The sequence below is a fragment of the Pavona decussata genome, unplaced genomic scaffold (genome assembly GCF_977016875.1).
Source record: "Pavona decussata unplaced genomic scaffold, jaPavDecu1.1 SCAFFOLD_53, whole genome shotgun sequence".
NCBI lineage: Eukaryota > Metazoa > Cnidaria > Anthozoa > Scleractinia > Agariciidae > Pavona > Pavona decussata.
In genome coordinates this window covers 3,865,001-3,878,124 of record NW_028145475.1, presented here as the reverse complement: position 1 = coordinate 3,878,124, position 13,124 = coordinate 3,865,001, and the positions used below count along the sequence as shown (strand labels likewise).

Sequence of the window (13,124 nt, the reverse complement as noted above, 5' to 3'; positions counted from 1 at the left end):
CGGAATGGCATAATTATGCGAAATACGATTTACGCGGGAAATAAATTAACTGAAGAGCGCGTCATGTTTTCGCGCCAATTTTATAAGAGCAGCAGCTTTTTTGATGCTGCGGACTCTTGCTAAATATTAACAACAATTCGAGGATTTGATCGTCTGTTGATTTGGAAGAAGTGAGGGTAAAGAAAGCGATGAAAACTGTTTATAGTTTTCGCATTCAAGGAACTATGAGTAAATCCGTAGTAAATTATATTTCATGTTCACTTTACTCCATGCGACTTCGGTTGACAAAAATAACGTGGCAGCGTGAAGTCTTCTCAGGAAAAAGATTGATCCTTTACTGGGGGCAAATAATAAACCTTTTTTTTCTTTTTTCTTTTAAACCCTCGGTAAAAGATCAATTCTCATACCCCGTATGCTCGATGATTCATTTATCATGAGCGGGAAAATGAACAACAATTTGACCAAAATGCATTTGTGATAATTAAGAATAGTTTCACAACCTTTCAAACAACCAGTGTCAATAATTAGACACCACACTTGCCATCTGCTTTTTTGCTCTAGGGCTTTTTCGCTTTACTGAAAGACCTTAATTAAAGACGGATATGTTTAGTTCGATAACGCGTAACTGAACTATAGCTACCTGAATCGCCGTATTAAATAGCTAGGTAGCTAGCTCAGCAGCTCGATCAACAGTGACTTGCGTACTCGTCGCTCGATGAAAATGTAAGGTGAGAAAAAGTAGAACATATTTTTCCCATGAGTTGTACAAATTGTAACCGTCGAAGAGTCTGATAAAATGACCGAGTTTAAATTTAAAATTTCTCACATAATAGCGGAGCTCCGCACGCCGGAGGCGTGCGTGCGGAGCCCCATAGCTAAGAGAATTTGGTAACCCGCGAATGCAAAAAATTTTGGTTTGGTTATGACGTCACTTTTGTCCATCCGTACGCCCGTACGTACGCCCGTACGTACGCCCGTACGTACGCCCGTACGCAGCCACAGGAAAACTTAGATGTGTGAAGCCGTGCTGCTACCCGCGTTTGTTTGGCGGGAAGTTGCATCGCCAACTGCTTTAATTAAGAAAACAAAAAGATCTTTTGAAGAGAACAAAATACAAAGTCAATTTATGTGACCGACAGCGGGAGAAACAGCAAGACGTCTAGCGGCGGGAGAAACAAATCGACTGGCAGAATCTTGAAGTGAAACCAGTTTACTCCGATCCTGCGTGACGAAACTTGGATTTTTGCTCTTTACGTGAAACGTTTCGCTCACTTGACGTTGTAAAACAAACGAAAAAAGTTAGCTATGGAATAAATAGGACTTGTTATTGTCCGGAGAGGCGAGCATATTCATGTAATTTTGTTGACAAAACTTTGCTGGTTTGCTCTCCTGATTTCTTGCAGTGTTAACACGCCGTTTAATTTAAGCTGAAGCTGCTAAATACCGCTAACTTCAGAGGAGTCTTTGGAGATCTTTTTTTTCAGTCCATGTTGATTTTTTCCCTGGCAGTTTTATTTTCTAATGGGGTGATTTTCCGTCTTTCCTTGCTTTAGAATTTGGGGTGATTTTCCGCCATTCCCAATTTCGCCGTTCCACCCTTCCAGCTTTTAGCGTCACCTTCTTACTCCGATCTGGCGCGCCGAAACGTTGGATTTTTCCTCTTGAAGTGGAGCGTTTCGGTCACTTAACGTTGTAAAACAAACGAAAAAATCAGCAATGGAATAGAAGCACTGGTTATTCTCAGAAGAGGCGAGTATATTCGTGTGATTTTGTTGACAAAACTTTGCTGGTTTGCTGTTTTGCAAGATATTGATTTCTTGCAGTGTTGACACGTAGTTTATAAGCTTATAAACTATAAAATAAGTTACTGCTAACTCCAGCGTAGTCTTTTGAGGTAATTTTATTGGTCCATGTTCATTATTTCCCTTGGAGTTATATTCTAATCTCGTCCAATTTTGCCTTCCATCAGTGGGAAAAAGAGCAAGGCGACTAGCGGCGGAAACGCTACATCATGAAGAGCGGCCGAAGAGAAATCATTTTATACTCTGTTCCGACACGACCAACCGTTGGATTTTTCCTCTTGAAGTGAAACTTTTCGCTCACTTAACGTTTTAAAACGAACGAAAAAATCAGCAATGGAACAAAAGGACTGTTTATTCTCCAAAGAGGCGAGTATATTTATATCTATTTATGTAACAGTATATTTTTGTTGACAAAACTTTGCCGTTACACACCCGTTTTGCAAGATATTGTTTTTCTTGCAGTGTTGACCATGCAACTCGTTTAACTTTTAGCTACTGCTAACTTTACAGCAGTCTTTTGAACTCGTTTTTTCGGTCCATGTTTGTTATTTTCCTTGGAGTTTTATTTTCTAATCTAATCCCATTTTGCTTCATTTAAGAAATTTTATTCTCAGGTAAAATAGTCAGTCAAACAAACGTCTCGCTACACAGTGTCGTTGACATAAACTTACAGTTTATATAAACTGACAAGTTTTTCTGGCATAAGCTTATATATTTCTAATTTTAGCATTTATTTGTGACAATCTTTACAGAGAACAAACACAAATACTTAAAATAATAGGGTATAACGGCAAAGATTTAGACGTGGGAGTATTTTTGACTGAGCTGAAATTAAGTCTTTTAATTTAAACAATGTTAAAATCGAGTGTAAAGCTAGTGTGATTTCATTTTCATCAAAAACATGTTCCTTTGCTTCTTGTAGGTGACTGGTAATTAGCCCATTCTTTTCATTTTTCAACTTTTTCTCAGTGTGTGGAAGGGAGTGTTTTTTCAAGTAACTCAACTTAAGTGTCAAGTTCAAAAAACACAAAGAGATTTTAAAACTCCAGATAGAAGTAAGGTCTAGTAACTCTAATGCCACTAATATATTGGGTCTCGGTTTCGTCGCTTCTCGACGGTTGCTTGATTTCGCAAATCTAATTGGAGAAATGGAGATGTTTTAAATTGTCTAGGTATATTTTAACTGGCTCCTCAGAAACCACAAAGGTACACTGTTGAAGAAAAGTTTGTAATTTTTTTCACTGTGTTCAGCTTTCCTTTATTGAAGGATTTTTTTTTGCGCTCTAGGCATTAGGTCATCAACTGGTTGTGCTGTTCCATCTAAAGAAGTAGCCGGAGATTCAAAAACACTTTAATTTGTACGCCTACCTTAATTTTTCTTTATCCGAGACAGGGCATGGAATTCTGCCCATTGTGGAGCCAGCCAACCATTTTTACATGAGGCGCATTGCTGCTCTTTCTTAACCTTGCAGGTGTCTTTGTCAAATTCCAGTTATAACTCTCCGACATAATAGTGATAGTCACAAATTTTAGCAAAATAATTATAGCCGGGGACATGTTTTTCTAAACTTTTGGATGCTTTCATGTAATCATGATTAGCTGGGTCCTGTTAACAAAAGAAGAAAAAAATAATGGCTACTCCTCCCCCTCTGTTGCAAATTCCCTTTAAAATGTAATCTGACAGAACAGGTGCATCGTCAGTGCGCAACGCTTTGTCATGAGCAACCGACATTGTTGTTGTGACTCCACCATATAAATTTCTTGTTTCTAACTCATTGTAAAACCTAGCATTGTGCTTGAACAAATTATGATTCAAAGCATTGCTGATCTTTTTTTCAATATGTGCTTGACGGAGTGTGGTTTTTATCGTCTTCAGCCGACACTAGATTGCATTAATTTCTTGTCTTAATCCCATATATGGGATTAGCATGGACACCAGGTGATCGGCATGATATATTTGTAATGTAGTGATCATGGGTACATCTGCCATATAAATTCCACATGTATGACATAACTATAGTTATCATTCATATTATATCCGTATAACTGTTATATACATTGTATCTCAAAATGAAAGATAATGTGGTTATTACATTGGGAATCAGTCAACCATGTTATTCCCACATTATTGATGTCTTTAATTTTGTGTCCATATAAACACCATACTTGGAGTAAGTTGAAAGTACATGCTTGTTATAAAACCCATATTTTGATTTAATATACCCAGTTACTTTCCATATATGGGCCATATATATGGCTCTCATTTTCCCCATATTATTACCATATCATAATGGTTTGGTAAGGGCCTCTGGACATGCATTGCTCTCCATTCTTTATGTTTGTGATTTCATAGTCAGCTAGTCACAGTTATCTTCTAAATTCCTTTGTCTGTTTTTTCATGGAATCTTAGAACATATAAATTCCCATTTTATAGAATTGCCATAGATAATGGCATCTCCAACTGTAGAATTAGTCCTTTCAGCTTCCCCCTGGCCACTGTCTTTGTGTGCTCGATGAATCCTGATGCAGTAATTAGAGTTCCAAATTCTGGACAATTTGGTATCTCTGAACCTGACTTGACAACAGCATTATCTCAAAAAATTAACTTAATTACTGCATCATAAATACTGTCCATGCATGCAGTATTTATGATAAAGACCACATTAAAAAATGTTCGTTATTGGATTTCATCTCCAAAAGAATTGAATTCTAAAAAGAATCTATTGATATCTTGTTACAATCAAATTTGTATGATGTGAGGTTATATGGGGCTAGATTGATGTAAGTATTTGCATGAAGGAATATTAGAATGATTCCTTGGCAAAGCAAACAGCTATTTCTTGATATTATGTGGTTTACAACATAACACCACTGCATTCTCTAGAGTCATGCAGTGAATATCAGCCTTATCCTTTTAATTTTTAGTAAAGGATTTTTGAAAGTGAAATTTATTAGTTAATTATAAGTTCGCAAATGTAATAAAATTTTAATACTCCAGAGATGCTTGTATCAGCCATTTTAGAGGAGGTTTTAAAGTTAAAAAGGGTGATAGAGGGAGTGGGCAAGGTATTTTACAATGGCTTACAGGATATCATATGAGGGGGTGCCAGAAAAAAAAATATTTAGAACATCATCAGGTTGGGGAGGGGGAGGGGGGCCTTTCAAAACATGAAAGGGAAAAAATAACAATCATCATAGGCCCTCATCTGGATAAATTATGTACCCTCCCTCTGGATTGTTTTAGAATCTGCCACTGCCTTGGCACAAAAGCCACACACAGCGGGTGTAACCTTTTCTGGTAGAGTTTATAATTAAGACCTGTTGTTTAAATTGTAACAAAAAAGAAATTGATGTAAGCTTTTTATTTACCATCACAGATCCATACCTGTAGATGTGATGAAAACACTGTACGCCTCAAGAATCACTTTGTTAATGGACGTTCTTGTTGAAGCAGTTCATAAACTTGTAAATTATGCATTCTTGTGTGAACGTTTCTGTGCACTTTCCCAATCGATAGATCCAGTTGTGTGTTAAATTTCTTACCTTTTCGAAAATGTTTATGATGGCAGAAGCCAAATAGAATGGGCATCTCATTATTACTCAAAAGAAAATTCACTGAGTAAAGATTTGATTAGTTGGCCAGGTAGGGCTATTGCTCTAGCATGGTCAGAGTACAACAGAGATTGGCTACAGGATGCATGGGCCTAGCTGTGTTTATAAGCAACAGAGCGCTGTACTCAATTATTCTTATAGCTATTCAATTGAGAGGAGAGGAGGTGGCTGATATTCAGGCCATGTTTAATGCCACCAAACCCTGGCTTCTGTTGATAACTGTGATTAAAGATAAAACATCAAACTTCCTATCAGCCATCTCTTTTAATTAAAAGAAAACTTTAAAACTTGGTAGTGAGTAATGAATTATGAAATATATGTACAGGTATTAATTTTTATAGTGCAATCTCAGTTATTTGAAACTCCCAATTCTTTGAACAAATATAGTTGTTTTAAATTCTCTTGGATTGCTTCAGTCAGATTTTTACCTCCTATTTTTGGAGCAAAATTATGTTTCCCTTTGAGGTTAAAAACAACTATTGGTATTCCACTGTAGTGATTTACATATCATTATAACAAATGTTATACCCCAAGTCAATTGTTTTCTTTTACTTACTTTTGATCACCCTATAATAACTGTTTATTTTTCATGGGTTTTGTAACGTCAGTAACCAGTGCTACAGCTTTCTACACCTCATAACATAGTCTGGTTTACCTTTTTCAGAAACAATTAAGGAAAAACACTAATATCATTTTCCTTTTCGATTCCATTCTGTACACTGGGTTTATGCAAACTCTTCTTTATTTGTATAAGAACAGTTTAAACCACTGATTGTTTTGAAGAATGAAGTAATAAAATGCTTTTAATTTGCAATATTTCAAGCAAAGTAATAGTTGTTCATCACTTTGTGAATTCAGAAGACGACTGTTGTATGCACACTCAACTCTCTACCTACATTCTCTTCTACCTACCATTTTTTTTTTCTCCGAAAAACCAGAGGATGAAAAGTAAAGTAAGGAATATTTTTACAGAATGCTTATTAAATGATGCATGGTAGGTATCTTGCTGTGTAAAAATGAATGGGACTTCTCAGATGAGGTGCTATCCATAACCTGGATTGAGTGATGAGGCTGCAGCAGTGTAGTGTTTAATGATCGACTTCTTCAATTGGGATTTTGCTTTTAAGGACAGCAACGTCTGTACCTAAATTGAGAAACCAGAAAATAAAATCTGCGGTGTAAATTTTGTGCTGATGGAAACCATTAAATTTTCTTCTCAGTATTACCTCAGTAAGGAAATGTGGTCCATGCAAGTTAAAGAAAAACTCTTTGATCTTGGCAGGATTCATACCCCAGGATTTTGATCACTGATTGACCAAATGTACTCACTAGGGCAATGCAAAATTTATTAAGTGGTTTCCTTCACACACAGAAATTTACACTCCAGATATAATTCTCTGATTCCCCAGTTGGATCAGCACTGCACAGCACAAAATTTCATTATCCCTTAATTGTTGTGTTTTTTTTTTTTTTACTTTACTCCAAGTGAATTCTCATGTAGCAACGTGTAAAAAAACTGCTGGGGATAACTGACCCCTTAACTGCATGATGGATTTTTTTGGTAAAGATTTTGACAGGGGCAGTTGAGGATTTAATTACCCAAGTGTTATTGTGCAGTTCCAGAAAAAAATCCATACCCACCCCACAGAAGGTCATCGGAAATTCCTATGGGGAGGGGGGTCTTAAAAGTCAAAATTTTAGAAGCAAAGTATGAAGCTAAACTGGAATTTCCTAAGGGGAGCAGGGGTGCAAAACAAAAGACCTTCCGTGGGGGGAGTATGGATATTTTCTGGAACTGCACATTTGATTTTATGTCAAACAATTTACTAACTTTAAAAACCAGCTACAGATGGCTAGGGACTGCAAAAACATGTTTTTTCTGTTGAATAAATTAAAGACTTACGACATTTATTGCATTCAACAATTACATCAAAAGAACGCACTCCTGACACAGATTGGAGTCAACCTTGATTGCCATGAATGAAAGGATCTTGGGACATGTATATGGCACCCCCTGCAGATTTTGCAGGGGCAGATGATATCATCACCAACTTAGCAAAGGAGAGAGAACCTTTTAAAGGATTGAGGTCAACAAATGCACTCTCTAATCCAGTTTTGATCATTACTAGTTTTCATATACAGCTATTTCAATTAACGTTGTCGGATCAAAATAAAAAAGCTAAAAGACAAGACCGCAATGTTTTGTGGGATTATTTTTTATGAATAATTTCATCAAAATCATCCCTGCACGTGCAGGTCATTGTACTGCTAATTACAACCTATTGTTTTCTCCAGGCATGACTGATTTTGATGAATTATTTATTCATAAAGATTCCAACGTAAACTTTCGGTCTTGTCTTTTAGCTTTATGCTTTGAACCGACAACGTTAGTTGAAATGACTGTATATAAAGTAGCAAAAGGCACAAGTGATTGTCATGTTGACTTTGCAATATCAAGAATAAGAGCCAGACAATTATGCACAAGTCAACGAAAACCCTGACCCCCCACCCACCCCCCACCCCAGAACAAGGTGGGGATTACAAGGGAATAGTAGGGGATTTGATACAAAATCATGCCCGAGATGGTGGGGCATTGGAAGCGTTTAGTAGATTTAGCTGCCCCGAGGGGGTGGGGATTTGTGAACAGACTGCAATGTCAAAGAGTTTTTTAGATAAAACTAGTGAGCAGCACGTCTGCGAACTCTTACAGTTGTAAAACGACTTATTTTGTCCTACACGTTTCGTGTGACAAACCGCACTTCGTCAGGGAGTTTTACAATACAACATAAGTGACCTGTATATATACCTACATAAAAGACTAAAATAAATTTTACATTACATAAAACCGCACCTACGCTAGCGGATTTACATGTAGGAAACAGGTAAAAAGGTGTGTAAGGTGTTACATATTTTGTGCTTGACATAATTTTGGGGCCCACAGTTTTAGCTAAAACTCCAGGGGTGGGATATTAGGTAATGCTTTGAGTTTATGAAGGATCCCGAGGGGTGGGGATATTATTCAAGATTTGAGCAAGGTTTTTTCCAGATCCCCACCTTGTCCCGGGGTGGGGTGGGGGGGGGGGGGGGGTTCGTTGACTCATGCATTACTGCTGTGGTTTCCCTGAACAAAACAGTATTACTTTGCACTCTCAAAGCAAAAGGATTAATGTGATTGACAGGAAGTTATGAAAGGTTCATGTTTTTCCTATCCCTTCCAAAACAAATGGGAAAATTATACTGCATTCTTAGATTAAGAGTTGAGAGCAAGAAAGACATCTCGACTCTCTTAAATCAATATCAAAGGCATGGAACTGAGCACCTAATTCGAGTTTACATATACAAAAACAAAAAAAAAAAACAACTTCATGTGTACAGGAATAGCTATCAACCTGGGAAAAACAAATTAAAAAAAAAATGAGCTTTTTAATCTAATTTATTGAATTAATCAGCTACAAGTACAGTATTAGAAAATAGAAAAATGACCCAAAGCTAACTTGACTTGAAATATTTCTCCTGTATTCAAACATCTCCAATGTGCATCTCCCTCAAATAGAACCTGAACATCAAAAAAAAAAAAAAATCACTCAATTTGAGTAGAAAACGAGGAAATCTAAAATATTTTGTAAATCCCCATTAATGACTCGATTTTCAATTGGCCCGCAGTTTGAAACGATCTCTTAGTAGTGTGCATATTATGTTACCGACCACATCAATTCATATAACAACACTGGCCTACTATTGTCCGTATTAGCTTGCCATTTTAACATTATCTTGATTAAAGATCAAAGATTTTTTTAGCAAATTGCTCTTCCTTCAGAAAAAAAAAAACATCAAACAGTACAAAGATGTGCATCCATACATAAAGATTTGAAGTTATCTTACCTCCTTGATTGACAGAGCCGTCGGACCTTTCGCCTTCCACCGACACAGCAAAACCCCATCTACTTTTGACATTTATCAAACTAAAAATTTTCCTTCAGCTCAACAAATTTGCTGTAGAAAGGAACATTTTTCACACAGTCACGCAGGAAAAATAACATGAGGCGTAGGAAAACTTCGATCGCTTCCAAACTAGAAAACTTCTTCTTCTTCGTCAACTTAGCAAAGAGCCAAAGACAACTAAATTCGCCCCTTCCGCCGCCATTTTTGACGCGCTGGGGCTCTGGGGACGAGACTGGGGCATCACCTCCTCCTTACCGCGGTGAAAGGAAAATTAAGGAAAAAATGCATTCTGTTACAACAAATCAGCATTGAATAATTTTGCTTTCTGTCAGACATTATTATTGTTATTGTCGATGGGAAGTTTGCTTCATATGCACTAAAAATATATATAACTGCAGAAAGAATGAGGAACTGGTAAGGTTACTACGCTCATACGAAAAGCAGATTTCTATAAATGCTATGAAAAAAATTGGAGCTCCGCTTTTAGGCTTGGCTAAATATATATATTAGTTTTGGCCTTAGACTGATGTTATTTCTCCAGTCTGGTGTTGCTTTTTGTCTAGGTTACTCGCTGCCACGTTCTTTTTGTCAACTAGAAATTAATTTATTCTTAGTTCCTTGAATGCGAAACTTCATCGATTTCTTCACTGTCACTTCCTAACCAGCGATCAGACATGTTCCTCGATCTGTTGTTTGGTTGTTTAATAGTCCGCAACATCGAAAAAACTGCTGCTCTTATAAAATTGGCGCGAAAACAGGATGCGCTCTTCAGTTAATTTATTCCCCACGTAAATCGTATTTCGCATAATTATGCCATTCCGCACGCCATTCCACATACCATTCCGCAAACTCTTTCCGCCTTTTACCCTCACCGGTTGCACTGTAATGTTATGGCGTAATGTACTCGAATTCCTCTGGCTAAAGAAAAAGAGGAATGACACAAAGAATCCACTCTTCAGTTTAATTCATTGAGCTTCTGATGCTCACCGACTAAGCAGAGTTTTATTTAATAAAAGTGACTGTGTAACGGAGGGCAGTGGGGATGGCGAAGTGGTGAGAGCACTCGCTTCCCACCAATGTGGCCCGGGTTTGATTCCCGGACTCTGCCTCATATGTGGGTTAAGTTATTTGTTAGTTCTGGTCTTCGCTACAAAAGATTTTTCTCCGGGTACTCCGGTTGCCACTCTCCTCAAAAACCAACGTTTTCAAATTTAAATTCGATCTGCATTTCTGTCAAAGACGTTATCATGAGCCTCTGGCTCGGGACATTATTAAAATTGCGCAAGCACTCCCCGAGTTAATGACGTTAAATATAATTTACTTTACTGTGTTATGTACTGCTTCCTTCGACCACAACATCGACCAATCAAAACAAACAAAAAAGGCGACAACTGTGAGAATGCGGCTACATTTCAAAATACCAACTTAAAAACCTTTGATCATGGAATATACAGATTAAGGATGCATTTAATGTTAAGTACTGGTCTGCAAGATTTCGGAAACACACGTCTTAAACGCTCAGTACTTGTAATTATTCATCGACTACGGGACTGCAGGACTACAGGAGTGCTAGTTTTACACACTCACTTAATCTTTATTATTCATAGACTACAGACTTCTTTGTTATTCGTTGACTGTAGGAATATGACAACTGCTGGGCCGCGGCAGCAGTTGATCTGTACTGCTAAAAGTTTAAGTATTCTGAAATTGCGAGAATTTTCCGTAGAATTTTTCTTTAATACGAGAGAAAGTAAGATAGTTACCTCAGGTAGTAATTAATGTCCCTTTTTACCAGTTTTCCTCAAAGAAGGACCACTGAACACTGAACAGCACTGTCAACTCTTGGCGTAAGTTAGAACAGGTTACACCGCTTACCTTCTCGTCCTCGGTCAAGGTTATTGCATCATCAGCGAAAACTTTTACTTAGTCATAACCGGTCTTTAAAAATAGCAAACACTGCCATAAGAACCGCCAGTTCACCATATATAGCACGATAGGGGTTTTATTTTGGGCCATATCCAATTATCTCTTGCCTTTATTCACTTCCGCTTAAATTACACATGGCTAAGCCATAACGGCTTACTAAGGCTTGGACTGGGCCGAGGTGGCCATCGAGCGGACGTATGTTTTGTTAATAGACCATATTCGTATTCTCGGTATTGAACTGGATCAAGCTTGCAATGGAGGCTCTTGCGGGGGAATATATTAGAGGCAAACTACTTGATTTAGCTCGAATGAGACTTGATGACGTAGGGTACAATTACGTTAACAAAAAAAGTCGCTCAAAGACATTTGTTTCAGAAAACGACATTGAAGAAGACAAGGTTGTAAGGAGGCAAAAACTGACGAAGGATAATGAGACCAAGAAAGATACAAAACTTTGTGAAGATATTCATTTGAAACCGTCAACAAAGTAATGAGTTGTTTGTAAAACATAAAGAAAAACTCCAGTTGTCTGACCAACAAGCAAAAGAGGCAATACCAAAAGCCAATCACAAGAGAAAATTACGCAGCAGCACCAAGGATCACAACGACTCTTTGTCACAGAGTTCTACCCTGGTGTCAACTACCTGGCATTCTCAAACATTAAAGTTGTTTAATGGTTCCTAATATAACAGAACATGCAAGCAGGATAGGTCGAGTTTAACGTTAACATGCCAAAAAGAAAGTCTGTCACCGTTATGCAACCTTGCATCATCAGATGCTGACCGTCTATTGATTAAGTACAGTGCTTGTAAAAGCATAGGATTGTCTGCTAAAGCTGCCAAAGCGTTACATGGATTCGAAAACATCCACAGTGAAGAGGAAACGATAATGGATGCTATTGAAACAGCTCACACTCTAAGGAAGACCATAGCAGAACTAGCTAAAACAGAAGCACAGCATCTTTAAGAGCACCTCAGCATCTCTGTTCCAGATGAGTCAGAGTCAAATTCTGATAACATGGAGGAATAAGAAAGTAATGTCTCGGATAACAACTATGCAGGAGGGCGATCAGGACATGATGGCCTTGATCATGAAACAGGCTATAGTGCCACGCCATGTCAATTCTACACCCATAGATCCAGGGTGCTAATAGATGAAAGTGATATTATGAACCCAGATGACTGGCTGAGTGTCACTGGACTAGATGACTCAGTAGTAGCTGAAGAAATGATAGTTAAGCAGAGAAAGATATACCAAAGGAAGACAACGACAAGCGTGTCGTTATATCGCTTAGTTTCCGGTTCCGGCCTTCGGTAATCGTATCAGTAGTGCCCAGGCCACTGCATTGTAAGTAGGTATAAAAGTTGTTTGCCTGCGTGTGCATTCCACTCCGCTTCTCTTCACTTTTTCTACTTTATTAAACGTGCGTGTGTTTGCAACCTACGTCTCCGGTTCTTGATCGAGAGCTACAATATGGTGTCAGAAGTGTTGAGGTGCTGAATCGAGAATCTCAGCCGTATTCTCAACAAACCAGGTCGGTTTTAAAAAAAACTATATCACTCGCTCGTGAAACCAACATGGCGGAACTCGCTGGTTTACCGATTCCTTCCATGGATTGGCATTCGCCTGACGCTCCGCAAGCATTCAAGAAGTTTAAAGCTCGATGTGAACTTAACTTCTCCGGCCCGCTGAAAGAAAAATCGGAGGAAGAGCAAATAAGCTATCCGGGGGACGATGTATCGAACTGGTTTCCACGTGGAATTTAAGCGCCACTGATAAGAAAAAACTTAGCTCCTACTGGACGCGCTTCGAGAATTACCTTTCTCCGAAGGACAATTTTCG

At 38.1% G+C, this 13,124-nt stretch overlaps 1 long non-coding RNA gene across 1 annotated transcript; it reads right to left on the bottom strand.

The window, feature by feature from the left end:
• Positions 1–8,829: 8,829 nt before the first annotated feature.
• On the bottom strand, positions 8,830–9,543 carry LOC146480567 (uncharacterized). Its single transcript, XR_014864666.1, has 2 exons — positions 9,297–9,543; positions 8,830–8,970 (listed from the first exon to the last, which is right to left on the bottom strand). It is a non-coding gene; the product is annotated as an uncharacterized LOC146480567 (long non-coding RNA).
• Positions 9,544–13,124: the final 3,581 nt, after the last annotated feature.